This window comes from Schistocerca gregaria, chromosome 2 (assembly GCF_023897955.1).
Source record: "Schistocerca gregaria isolate iqSchGreg1 chromosome 2, iqSchGreg1.2, whole genome shotgun sequence".
Lineage (NCBI taxonomy): Eukaryota > Metazoa > Arthropoda > Insecta > Orthoptera > Acrididae > Schistocerca > Schistocerca gregaria.
Window position 1 is genome coordinate 772,535,656 of NC_064921.1, and position 12,729 is coordinate 772,548,384.

Consider the following 12,729-nt stretch of genomic DNA (forward strand, 5'->3'; position numbering starts at 1 on the left):
TCAACAAGTAGAGTCTGCAACCATATGGTGACTGCAGTGTGGATGATGTTTCATTGATGCAAAATCATGTAAGGCAATTTGAATGGCCTTCATGATCTGGTGCACTTATATCGAGCTGCACATCACTTTCTGAGAGTCACATGGTGGGCAGCACTTCATTGTTGTGTCACCCCAATGCACTTGAAACCAGCAAAATTGATGTATCACATGCAGCTACAACGCTGTCAATAATTGTGAACCAGGTAGTGGGTCGATCTGGGCGAAACAGTGGCAGTTTAATTTGAGCACTATAATGGAATTGAACTGAGTTCACCTTGCAAAGGTACGCTTGACAAGGAAGTGATCAGAGAGGTTCCTCTTTCTTGTATTTCTGGTTCTTTCATTTTATGAAAATAAGATTGATCAACTTTGTTGTAACGGTACGAGAGTGTAGTTGTGCATATTCAACTACCCAGAATTTACTGCAAAAGTGAAGCCCACTAGACAGCAGAACTACAAAAGACCTCTTCCAAAATAAAAAATTCAAAATATTTTAAGGGTATTGTGAAACAAAAGATGGGGCAAAGTAATAAAGTGAACAATGTAGGTATAAATTCTCTAAATTCTGGACAATATTTGAATCAATATTTGTGCAATCATTTTCAAAAGTATCCATATCAATAGCAATCTCCAGTTAAAAATTTGGATATGAGTGGCTATTATAAAGTCCACCAATACTATGAAATACCTCAGTTTCATAAGAAGAACCCACAGTGAGCTAGATTTTCTGAAATATTCTCAAGATACAAAAAGATTTACATGAAGGCTGCAAAAAATCAGCGATTGCCAAAATAGTAACAAAAGCTGAAACTGAAATCATAGCAGTCTGAAAAGCTGTTAAATAAGAAATATGAAAACAGAACAGATCACAATAATTTACATATAAAAACCGGTAGGCTGATCGATGACAAACAGAACCTTACAAGCAGTGTGAATTTCCAAACTTACATGTCATTCAATTAAAAAAAATCATGTGGCAAATAGAATGATGTTGGTACATATGACAGTACAATAGTGCAAGGAAATAGTACAATAACTAAAAAGTAAAAAGTCGTCAGATATAGATGAAGTACCAGTCTTTGTACATAATGAATGTGTTGGGAGTATAAGAGCCCCAATAACTGACACATTCAATTAGTCTTTCAGCTCAGGTACTATTCCAAAGTATTTGAAATAGGCAAGAATCTAAAAGATTACCTAGAAAACTACATACCTATTTCTCTGCAGACATATTTCTCTGCAGTCTTCATTCTCAAAATTAATAGAATTCGTTATGAAAGAGAGACTAATGGATTACTTGAATAAATACAGTCTCTTCAGTGAAACACAATCCCATTCCCATATACACTTGGACAACCTGGAGGAATTTGAAATGTAATTTACCAAATGGAAAGATCCAGAGAAACTGTTAAATGACCACAGGGACTTCAAAGGGATGCATATTTTAATATATTTGATGACATTTATAAACACACATCATTCTAACCATCATCTGGAGCTACATGTAAATGCTGCAGGAGGATGAAAGTTCAAGTTTGCCTGATGTCTGCCTGTGCAGTCTAAGCGAGAGCCTTTCAACAAGGAAATGAATTTGCACGTGATGAGCAGACTGTACTTTCATGTCATTTTATGTAATGTACCTTCTTGTTACATGTGTACCACATCTGTGTCATAATGTGCTAACTGCAGTCTCTTTAATGCAGTTTTATACATTTTATTGGCATAAGTGTTCATGTACGATCTGTTCAAATTCTGCTGAAAATATTTTGATTGGAATACATCAACAGCAAATGAGTAATTAGTCATTAGCACACCAGGGCCTTAGCCTTTATATGAAGAATCCCCCTTGTGTATAATGAGTGACAACATTGTTTCTGCAGTGTGATGCTGAAACATGACATATATCTTAAGGTATGACGTTACATTAGTTTATGTATTTTACTAATTGTTATATTTATGTAAGTTGCACAATTTCTCTTTTCTTTTTTTATAAACTTTATTTGTTTTATACATATGAGGAAGCTTGTTATTAGCCAAACCAGTAAGTTCATAAAAAAGAAATATGACTGCCAGATAATTAAATTATTCTCAAAACAATCAATCACTGTGCTCTACAGCCCAACATAAATGTCTTTCTTTCCAAAAACAACGAATCACAGAATATGTCACAGGTAAGTTTTCAGATTTTTCGAATATGTTTGACATTAATGACCACAAAATTGTACTAAAAACTAGGAGAAGTGGCAAAGACTGGTTCTGATAATTTCTGGCAACCAGGGTACAAAGTGTGGAGGTAATACAGGCTTCAATGTTTAATGAAACATTTTTCAGGTCCTAAGTATTTTAGCATAAGAGTCCCTCATGGCACTATCTGAGAACCAATATTTTTAGATACACACTAGGGCAGAAAAGTATGCACCACAAATAAATTATCCGAATTTGGTGGAAAACCGGTAGATGTGATGTACATGTAAGGACAAACAAATGATTACAATTTCTGGAAATTAGGTGGTCTAGTCAAGAGAAAGAAAGAGCTTCACAAATTGAGCAAGTCAATTGGTGCATATCTGACCCTTAAGCAGGCAATTGTTTAGTTTTGCATTGATTGGCAGAATTATTGGCTGGCCCCTTAGGGATAACGTGCCGAACTCTGTCCAATTGGCGCGTTAGATCATCAAAACCCCAAGCTGGTTAGAGGTTCCTGCCCATAATTCTTCAAACATTATCGATTGGAAGGTATCTGGGAGCTTTTTTGGTCAAGGTAGGGTTTGCCAAGCATGAAAACAAGTAGTAAAAACTCTAGACCTCTGCAGGCAGACATTATCATAATGAAATATAAGACAAGGATGGCTTGCCATGAAGGGCAACAAAATGGTGCATCTTTACTGCTCTGCTGCAAGGATGCCAAGGGTGTCAACTAACTAGGTCCCACTTCAGGTCGTCACTCTTGATTGTCAGGCCATATGGAGGGAAACAGTCCATTTGGTACTCCACCATTATGTAGAGCGTCTCCAGACACATCTTCATTGCACATTGGGGTTCATTTCGAAGCAGGATTCATCACTGGACACAATTCTACTCCATTCAATGAGGTACCAGGATTAGGATATGTCTGGAGACGGTCCAGTGGTGGGACACCAAGGCACGTCAGACTGCGTTCAGAGAGAAGACACTTTGATTGTCGAAATTTTATCATTTAACTGTCGAAATATTCGTAACAAAGTAATCGAATTTCCTGCTTTCCGGCAAAGTCCTCGCACTCAAATTATTCTTGGAACCAAGAACTGGATGCACCCTGAAATCGAAAGCTCTGAGACATTTAGTGAGTCATAAAACACATATCAGAAAGACAGATTATATGCCATAGGAGAGGCAATGTTCATTGCAGTTGGAAAAATTATTGGCTCTATTAAGGTCAAAGTTGAGTGTCACAGTGAAGTTATCTAGTCTCATATAACAGGTGTAGGTGAAACCATGTTAATTATTGGATGTTTTTACCAGCCATCCATTTCTGCTGTTACATTTCTAGGATCGTTCATTTCTAGAATCATTCAAAGAATGTCTACAGACAGCAGAGCTTAAATACCCAGATCATGCAATACTAGATGGAGGCGAGTTTAACCTATCGAGTATAGATTGGAATATTTATGGGTTCATTGCGGAATGTACAGTCACGTGAAATACTTTTGAACGCATTTTCTGAAAACTGTCATGAGCAGCTACCTCGGCAGGCCACATGCAATGGAAATATCTTTGATCTTTTACCTACAAATAGGCCGGATCTTGTCGACAATATAGATTAGCGATTATCTGGAGAGTTGTGTGCCTAGGAGGTGGATTAAGGATGGAAAAGACCCACCATGGTTTAGTAACGAAATTAGGAAAATGCTGAGGAAACAGAGGCTGCTGCAATCTCGGTTCAAAAAGAACGTGCAAATGACGATAAGCAAAGGTTAGGAGAGATTCGTTTGTCTGGGAAAAGATCTATGATGAAGCACACAATTATTAGTACCGTCATACCTTAGCACCATCGTGCCTTTGCAACAGATCTGACAGAGAACCCTAGAAAATTCTGGTCCTATGTAAAATCACTAAGTGGGTCTAAGGCTTCCATCCAGTCATTTGTTGACTAGTCTAGTGAGGCAGTTAAAGATAGAAAAACGAGAGCTGAAGTTTTAAATTTTAGGTTCAAGAAATCGTTCACACTGGAGAATCATACAAACGTACCACAGATTGACCATAGAACAGGTTCCCACATGGACAGCATAGTAATAAGCACCCCTGGCGTAGAGAAACAACGGAAGTAGTTGAAAACACGTAAGTCACAAGGTCGGGTTGAAATACCAATTGGCCTCACAGAGTGTGCACACGGTTAGAGGCGCCATGTCACGGATTGCGCGGGCCCTCCCGCCGGAAGTTCGAGTCCTCCCTTGGGCAAGGGTGTGTGTGTTGTTCTTAGCATAAGTTAGTATAAGTAGTGTGTAAGTCCAGGAACCGATGACTTCAGCACTTTGGTCCCTTAGGAATTCACACACATTTGAATCCCAAGTCGGTTTTTCAAATAGTGCTCTAAGGAATTATTTAGCTTCCATTTATCACGAATCTCTCCCCATCGCAAAGTCCCAAGCAACTGAAAAAAAAAACAACAGTGAATCCCTGGTGAAAGAATGGTAAAAGAATGGACCTGCAAAATTACGGACCAATATCCCTAACATCGGTTTGCAGACGAATCCTTGAGTATCTTCTCAGTTCACATATAATAAATTTTCTTGAGACTGAGAAACTTATGTCCACGAATCAGCATGGTTTTAGAAAGCATCACTTGTGCAAAACTCAGCTTGCTCTTTTCTCCCATCATGTAGAGAGAACTATGGATGAAGGGCAGCAGGCTGATACCATATTTCAGGATATCCAGAAAGCGTTTGACATGGGGCCCCTTTGCAAGCTGTTAAAGAAGGTACGAGCATATGAAATAGGTTCACAGATATGTGAGAGGCCTAAAGATTTGTTAAGTAATATAACCCAGTATGTTGTATTCGACAGCGAGTGTTTATCAGAGACAAAACTATCGCCAGGATAGGACCGCTATTATTATCAATATATATAAATGATTTGGCAGACAGGGTGGGCAGAAATCTGCAGTTGCTGCTGATGATGCTATGGTGTACAGTAAAGTGGTCGAAGGTGAGTGACTGTAGAAAGATACAAGATGGTGTAGACAAAATTCTAGTTAGTGTGATGAATAGTAGCTAATTCTAAATGTAGAAAAATTTAAGTTAATGTGGTTGAGTAGGAGAAACAAATCTGTAATATTCAGATACAGTATTCGTAGTGCCCTGATTGTTTAAATATCTGGGCACAATGTAACAAAGCAAAATGAAATTGAACGAGCATGAGAGGATTATGATAAAAAGGGTGAATCGTCTATTTCAGTTTATTAGGAGAACCCTAGGAAAGTGTAGTTCATCCATAACGGAGATCACATATAGAACACTGGTGCGACCCTTTCTTGAGTACTGCCCAAGTCATTTGGGATCTGTACCAAGTCATATTAAATGAAGACAACAAAGCAGTTCAGAGGCGGGCTGCTAGATTCAACAAACACACACAAGTGTTACAGAGATGCTTTGGGAACTCAGATGGGAATCCTTGGAGGGAAGGTGACTTTTTTTTTAGGAACAATATTGACGAAATTTAGATAATTGTCATTTGAAGCAGGCTGAAGAACAATTCTGTTGCCTCCTACATAAATTGCACAAAATGACCATGAATATGTTGTTGTTGTGGTCTTCAGTCCTGAGACTGGTTTCATGCTGCTCTCCATGCTACTCTACCCTGTGCAAGCTTCTTCATCTCCCAGTACCTACTGCAACCTACATTCTTCTGACTCTGCTTAGTGTATTCATCTCTTGGTATTAACCTCCACGCTGACCTCCAATACTAAATTGGTGATCCCTTGATGCCTCAGAACATGTCGTACCAACCGATCCCTTCTTCCGGTCAAGTTGTGCCACAAACTTCTCTTCTCCCCAATCCTATCCAATACTTCCTCATTAGTTATGTGATCTACCCATCTAATCTTCAGCATTCTTCCGTAGCACCACATTTCGAAAGCTTCTATTCTCTTCTTGTCCAAACTATTTATCATCCATGTTTCACTTCCATACATGGCTACACTCCATACAAATACTTTCAGAAATGACTTCCTGAGATTTAAGTCTATACTCGATGTTAACAAATTTCTCTTCTTCAGAAACGCTTTCCTTGCCATTGCCAGTCTACATTTTATATCCTCTCTAATTCGACCATCATCAGTTATTTTGCTCCCCAAATAGCAAAATTCCTTTTCTACTTATGCGTCTCATTTCCTAATCTAATTCCCTTAGCATCACTCGACTTAATTCGACTACATTCCATTATCCTCTTTTTGCTTTTGTTGATGTCATCTTATATCCACCTTTCAAGACACTATCCATTCCGTTCAACTGTTCTTCAAAGTCCTTTGCTGCCTCTGACAGAATTAAATGTCATCATCGAACCTCAAACTTTTTATTTCTTCTCCATGGATTTTAATACCTACTCCGAATTTTTCTTTTGTTTCCTTCACTGCTTGTCCAGTATACAGACTGAATAACATCGGGGAGAGACTAAAACCAGCTCTCTCACTCCCTTAAAAACCACTGCTTCCCTTTCATGTCCCTCAACTCTTATAACTGCCATCTGGTTTCTGTACAAATTGTAAATAGCCTTTGGCTCCATGTATTTTACCCCTGCCACCTTCAGAATTTGAAAGGGAGTATTCCAGTCAACATTGTCAAAAGCTTTCACTAAGTCTACAAATGCTAGAAACGTAGGTTTGCCCTTCCTTAATCTTTCTTCTAAGATAAATCGCAAGGTCACTATTTCCTCATGTGTTCCAATATTTCTACAGAATCCAAACTGATCTTCCCTGAGGTCAGCTTCTACTAGTTTTTTCCATTCATCTGTAAAGAATTTCCATTAGTATTTTGCAGCTGTGACTTATTAAACTGATAGTTTGGTAATTTTCACATCTGTCAACACCTGATATCTTTGGGATTGGAATTATTATATTCTTCTTGAAGTCTGAGGGTATTTCGCCTGTTTCATACATCTTCCTCCCCAGATGGTAGAGTTTTGTCAGGACTGGCTCTCCCAAGGCTGTCAGTAGTTGTAATGGAATGTTGTCTACTCTGGGGGCCTTGTTTCGACTCAGGTCTTTGATTGCTCTGTCAAACTCTTCACACAGTATCATATCTCCCATTTCATCTTCATCTACATCCTCTTCCATTACCAAAACATTGTCCTCAAGTACATCGCCCTTGTATAGACCCTCTTTATACTCCTTCCACCTTTCTGCTTTCCCTTCTTTGCTTAGAACTGGGTTTCATCTGAGCTCTTGATTTCATACAAGTGGTTCTCTTATCTCCAAAGGTCTCTTTAATTTTCCTGTAGGCAGTCTCTATCTTACCCCTAGTGAGATAAGCCTCTACATCCTTCCATTTGTCCTCCAGCCATCCCTGCTTAGCCATTTTGCACTTCCTGACGATCTCATTTTTGAGGCGTTTGTATTCCTTTTTCCCTGCTTCATTTACTGCATTTTTATATTTCTCCTTTCATCAATTAAATTCAATATTTCTTCTGTTACCCAAGGATTTCTACTAGCCCCCGTCTTTTTACCTACTTGATCCTCAGCTGCCTTCACTACTTCATCCCTCAAAGCTACCCATTCTTCTTCTACTGTATTTCTTTCCCCCATTCCTGTCAATCCCATCTCCTTAAATTCCTACCTTTTTGCAGTTTCTTTAGTTTTAATCTACAGGTCATAACTAATAGATTGTGGTCAGAGTCCACATCTGCCCCTGGAAATGTCTTACAATTTAAAACCTGGTTCCTAAATCTCTTTCTTACCATTATATAATCTATCTGATACCTTTTAGTATCTCCAGGCTTCTTCCATGTATACAGCCTTCTTTTATGATTCTTGAACCAAGTGTTAGCTATGATTAAGTTGTGCTCTGTGCAGAATTCCACCAGGTGGCTTCCTCTTTCATTTCTTAGCCCCAATCCATATTCACCTATTACGTTTCCTTCTCTGCCTTTTCCTACTACCGAATTCCAGTCACCCATGACTATTACATTTTCGTCACTCTTCACTACTTAAATAATTTCTTTTATTTCATCATACATTTCTTCAATTTCTTCGTCATATGCAGAGCTAGTTGGCATATAAACTTGTACTACTGTAGTACGTGTGGGCTTCGTATCTAACTTAGTCACTATAATGTGTTCACTATGCTGTTTGTAGTAGCTGACGCGCATTCCTTTTTTCCTATTCATTATTAAACCTTCTCCTGCATTACCCCTATTTGATTTTGTGTTTATAACCCTGTAGTCATCTGACCAGAAGTCTTGTTCCTCCTGCCACCGAACTTCACTAATTCCCACTATATCTAACTTTAACCTATCCATTTCCCTTTTTAAATTTTCTAACCTACCTGCCCCATTAAGGGATCTGACATTCCATGCTCCGATCCGTAGAACGCCAGTTTTCTTTCTCCTGATAATGACATCCTCTTGAGTAGTCCCCGCCCGGAGATCCAAATGGGGGACTATTTTACCTTCGGAATATTTTACCCAAGAGGACGCCATCATCATTTAATCATACAGTAAAGCTGCATGCCCTCGGGAAAAATTACAGTCGTAGTTTCCCCTTGCTTTCAGCCGTTTGCAGTACCAGCAGAGGAAGGCCGTTTTGGTTATTGTTACAAGGCCAGATCAGTCAATCATCCAGACTGTTGCCCTTACAACTACTGAAAAGGCTGCTGCCCCTCTTCAGGAACCACACGTTTGTCTGGCTTCTCAACAGAAACCCGTCCATTGTGGTTGCACCTACGGTACGGCTATCTGTATCGCTGAGGCACGCAAGCCTCCCTGCCAACAGCATGGTCCATGGTTCATGGGAGAGGGGGGGGGGGGAACCATGAATATAAGATAAGAGAAGTTAGGGCTGATACTGAGGCATACAGACAGTTGTTTAAACCTCACTCTATTTGAAACAGGAAAGGAAATGGCTAGTAGTAGTGTGGAGTACCCTCCGCTATGCTCCATAAGTTGGACTGCAGATTATCGATGTAGATGTTGATGTACAACCTGATAGTCGTGCGCCATACAGCCCAACAACCAGAGGTCTTACTTGAGAAAGCAAATGCTATACTAAAGGATGTTCACAACTGTCATTATTCAATAAACTTTCACTGAATAGAAAGAAAACCATAATGTAGAGGAGAATGGGTTATTTTTAGGAAATATGGTGCGAATCTGTGATTTAGTGTGTTTCGGTGTGTGATGCGCCAGCCTCACGGCAGGCGGCGGACAAAGGCTGGCCGGCGCGTTATGCAGGTGACACAGTTTTGCAGCGAGCGTCAGTAAGTGTGTACGTGTGTGGCTGCCATCAACAGCCAGAACGCAGCATTAGCAGAATTACGCAGGCGCGGGTCGCGTGTGGCGCGGTTACGTTAGTCAACTCATTGACAACGTTCTAATAAACACGGCACCACGTATCCAGCGGATTCAGCAGCGGTCTGCACTATTTAAGGGCATCAGAGGTGGGCATCAGCATCAGTTCGACCGATTGGGCGTTCGGTCGCTGTTACGTCGTCTTCATCAGTGACGCTGTCCCCGAGGACCGGCCGGCGGAGTGCGTTGCCCGCTGCTGCACCGGTGACTCCCGGCGTCGCCACGAGCCGCAGCGACTGCAGGAGGCGTGCTAGGCCCCGCCTCATGCTGCTAACCTCCTACTGCCTGCGCAGCCGCTGACCGAGCACGGCATCGCCTTCCCTGGGCTGCACGCATCAGCCCGTCTCCACCACGACACGAGCGTTGGGACTGAGCTACAGGAAAATGTATTGGAAGAACCAACAGTAAAGAGGAATATTGCTAAAAACAGCCACCTTCTTCTACCCAGCCACGCCCTATAACCCCGACCACGTCACCCGCTCTGGTCATCCAATTACAAGTGGTGTCAGTCGGGCAACCTGCGCATCGCACACTCCTGTTTCAGTTGGTGACAATAGAGGTCTTCTTCCTGGATTTGGAGGAAACTGTGGCTGGTAATCGACGAGGATATGTGGCACCTGAGAAGGGCAACAATGGATCAGAAACTCCTGTGTCATGACAAGTAAGTGCCAATTTTTCGTTTGGTGGTTTGTTTGAACATGTAGCAGTCCGTCTTCCCTTCCTGTTCTTCTTTCTGGGCTTACTGTAGTCTTGATTCGATAGCTGGTAGTGATGGAGCAGTCTGTGTCAGCCGAGGTGGCTATTCAGCAGCTACTTGAGCGAGTGTCAGAATTAGAGCTAGAGCTTGATCACTCTAAAGAAGCGAGCAAGGAACAGTTTCCTGTTAATGCAGTAATTCTTGACACTAACGATGAGACTTTGGTCACCCCTTTCTCGGGAAAAGCTGGGGAGGATGTTATGATTTTCTTTTTCTTTTTTTTTTTTTTTTTTTTTTTTGAGAACCTTAGCATGGCCGCTAAATTGGGAAATTTTGCATGTGGCTAAGTTGGAAGTAACTGAGGATGCCAGAGCGTACGTTACATGCCGTGAAGAATTAAGGGATGCTCGGACATTTGAAGTATTCAAAAAAGGGTTGCTGGAGAGGTATCGGAGGAATAATACGCCTTGATATTATTGGGAACAATTAAACAGAATGTATCATAAGAATGGGGAATCAATAAAAGCTTTTGTAGATCGAATTCGAAAAATTAATGTTAATACCTATGACTTAATGGATTCCGATAGGGTTAATGAAGCCATTCAGCAGGAAGCTTAGCAGAGGGCACTAGATGCATTTTTCCGGGGAATACAACCCGAAACCTCCCACAAGATTAGGATGGAATTCCATAAGCCTCTCAATGATGCAGTCAGAATCACTGTGGTGTTAGAGGAAGTTGAAGCAGTAACAAAGACTTGGGACAGAAAAGCAGTGTTTAATGCAGAAATAAAATCTTTCAGATGTGATTGGATGGGACACATTAGATGCTATTTCAAAGAAGTGTAGTGCTGGATATGCAGACGTTGGGGTCATATGGAGCGTAATTGTAATGGGTCCTGGCAGAAACATGATAGGAAGCCGCAAGGTGGGCCTCACCCCCTCAGTTAAATGGGGCAGGGGGTGATGTATCCACTGTGCAACACCCCTAGTAAGGATTAATGCTAGTGCAGAATCAGTGGCAGACTTTTCTGACCAGCTTGGTGAGGGGCAGAACGTGCAAATTTTTATTGGATACCAGACCTCAGGTATCCATGGCGAGTGGAAATGTACTGGGTAAAGTAGAATTAAAATTACCACGCTGGGCGTTAAGTAGAGTAGGTGCGGCACAGGTTAAGTCACTCGGATCAGCGGCGTTAAACTTCCGAGTGGAAATGAGGAACTTCCAGGTGAAGGTAGGGGTTCTTCCAGTTGTTGGCAGCAGCTATGATGTTATACTCGGATTGGATTTCCTGGTTGCACATCACGCAAAAGGTAACATGGAACGGCATATAGTAGAACTGGACGGAATACAATTTCGCCTAGGTTCTGCGGCCGAAAAACCATTACTGTCGCAAGGAACCGCCCAGACTCGGGTGGGCCACCTAAACTGCGTACAAGGTCCCTTAGGGTTAACTCGAGGGATACCATATCGAAGGGTACAGGGAAAATAATCTAGGCAGATGTTGGTGCTAGCGTGCCGGTAAATTCGTTGTGTGTCGTAAGCAAGGGAGTACGCAAAGAATAGAATTACAGGGGCAGGGACTGTTAATTAACGGCACACAGTGTGACATTTCAGAGCCAACTTTCCGTTTACCAGCCGTGGTTACTGGAGCTACAGTCATGAACATAACACACACATTGATCTATGTACCCGACCAACCGGTGCATTTCGTCACGAAAGAAAATCTCACTCTTTTGAATATCACATTAGACCCGACTTTGCTCGCCTCTTCGGACTGGATACTAGCAGCTCAGGATGGACGTATAACTATGGAACATATATTTCAACGAGTGCATGAGTACTGTAATGAGCATAAGCAATGCTTACTAGTTACTGGGTCATCAACCACCGCCACCTGTATTTTTATCTTTGTCGTAGGATAAGTGTACTATCGGCTCAAGAAGAAGGTAGCCCAAATCCAGCCCCTTCCGACCTTTAACCTAAGAGTCCAGACAAAATCACTGAACAGTTGTGAGGGGACTGCAGCAGAACACTGAGCAATGTTTATGAACAAAGATTAGGCTGAGGATAGAAGTGAATGAACACAGTGTAAATAGTGAATCAATCGCATTTTGTGGTGTTTGTGAAGTGAACTGTAGTTGTTTTGACGAATTCTTTTCGAATTCTTTTCGAACTAGAGAGGAATTGTAAAGGACAAGGGGTTATTTTTAGGAAATATGGTGTGAAACTGTGATTTAGTGTGTTTCAGTGGGCGATGCGCCAGCCTCACGGCAAGGCAGCGAGCGAAGGCTGGCCGGCGCGTTATGCAGGTGACACAGTTTTGCAGCGAGCGTCAGTAAGTGTGTACGTGTGTGGCTGCCATCAACAGCCAGAACGCAGCATTAGCAGAATTACGCAGGAGCGGGTCGCGTGTGGCGCGGTTACGTTAGTCAACTCATTGACAACGTTCTAATAA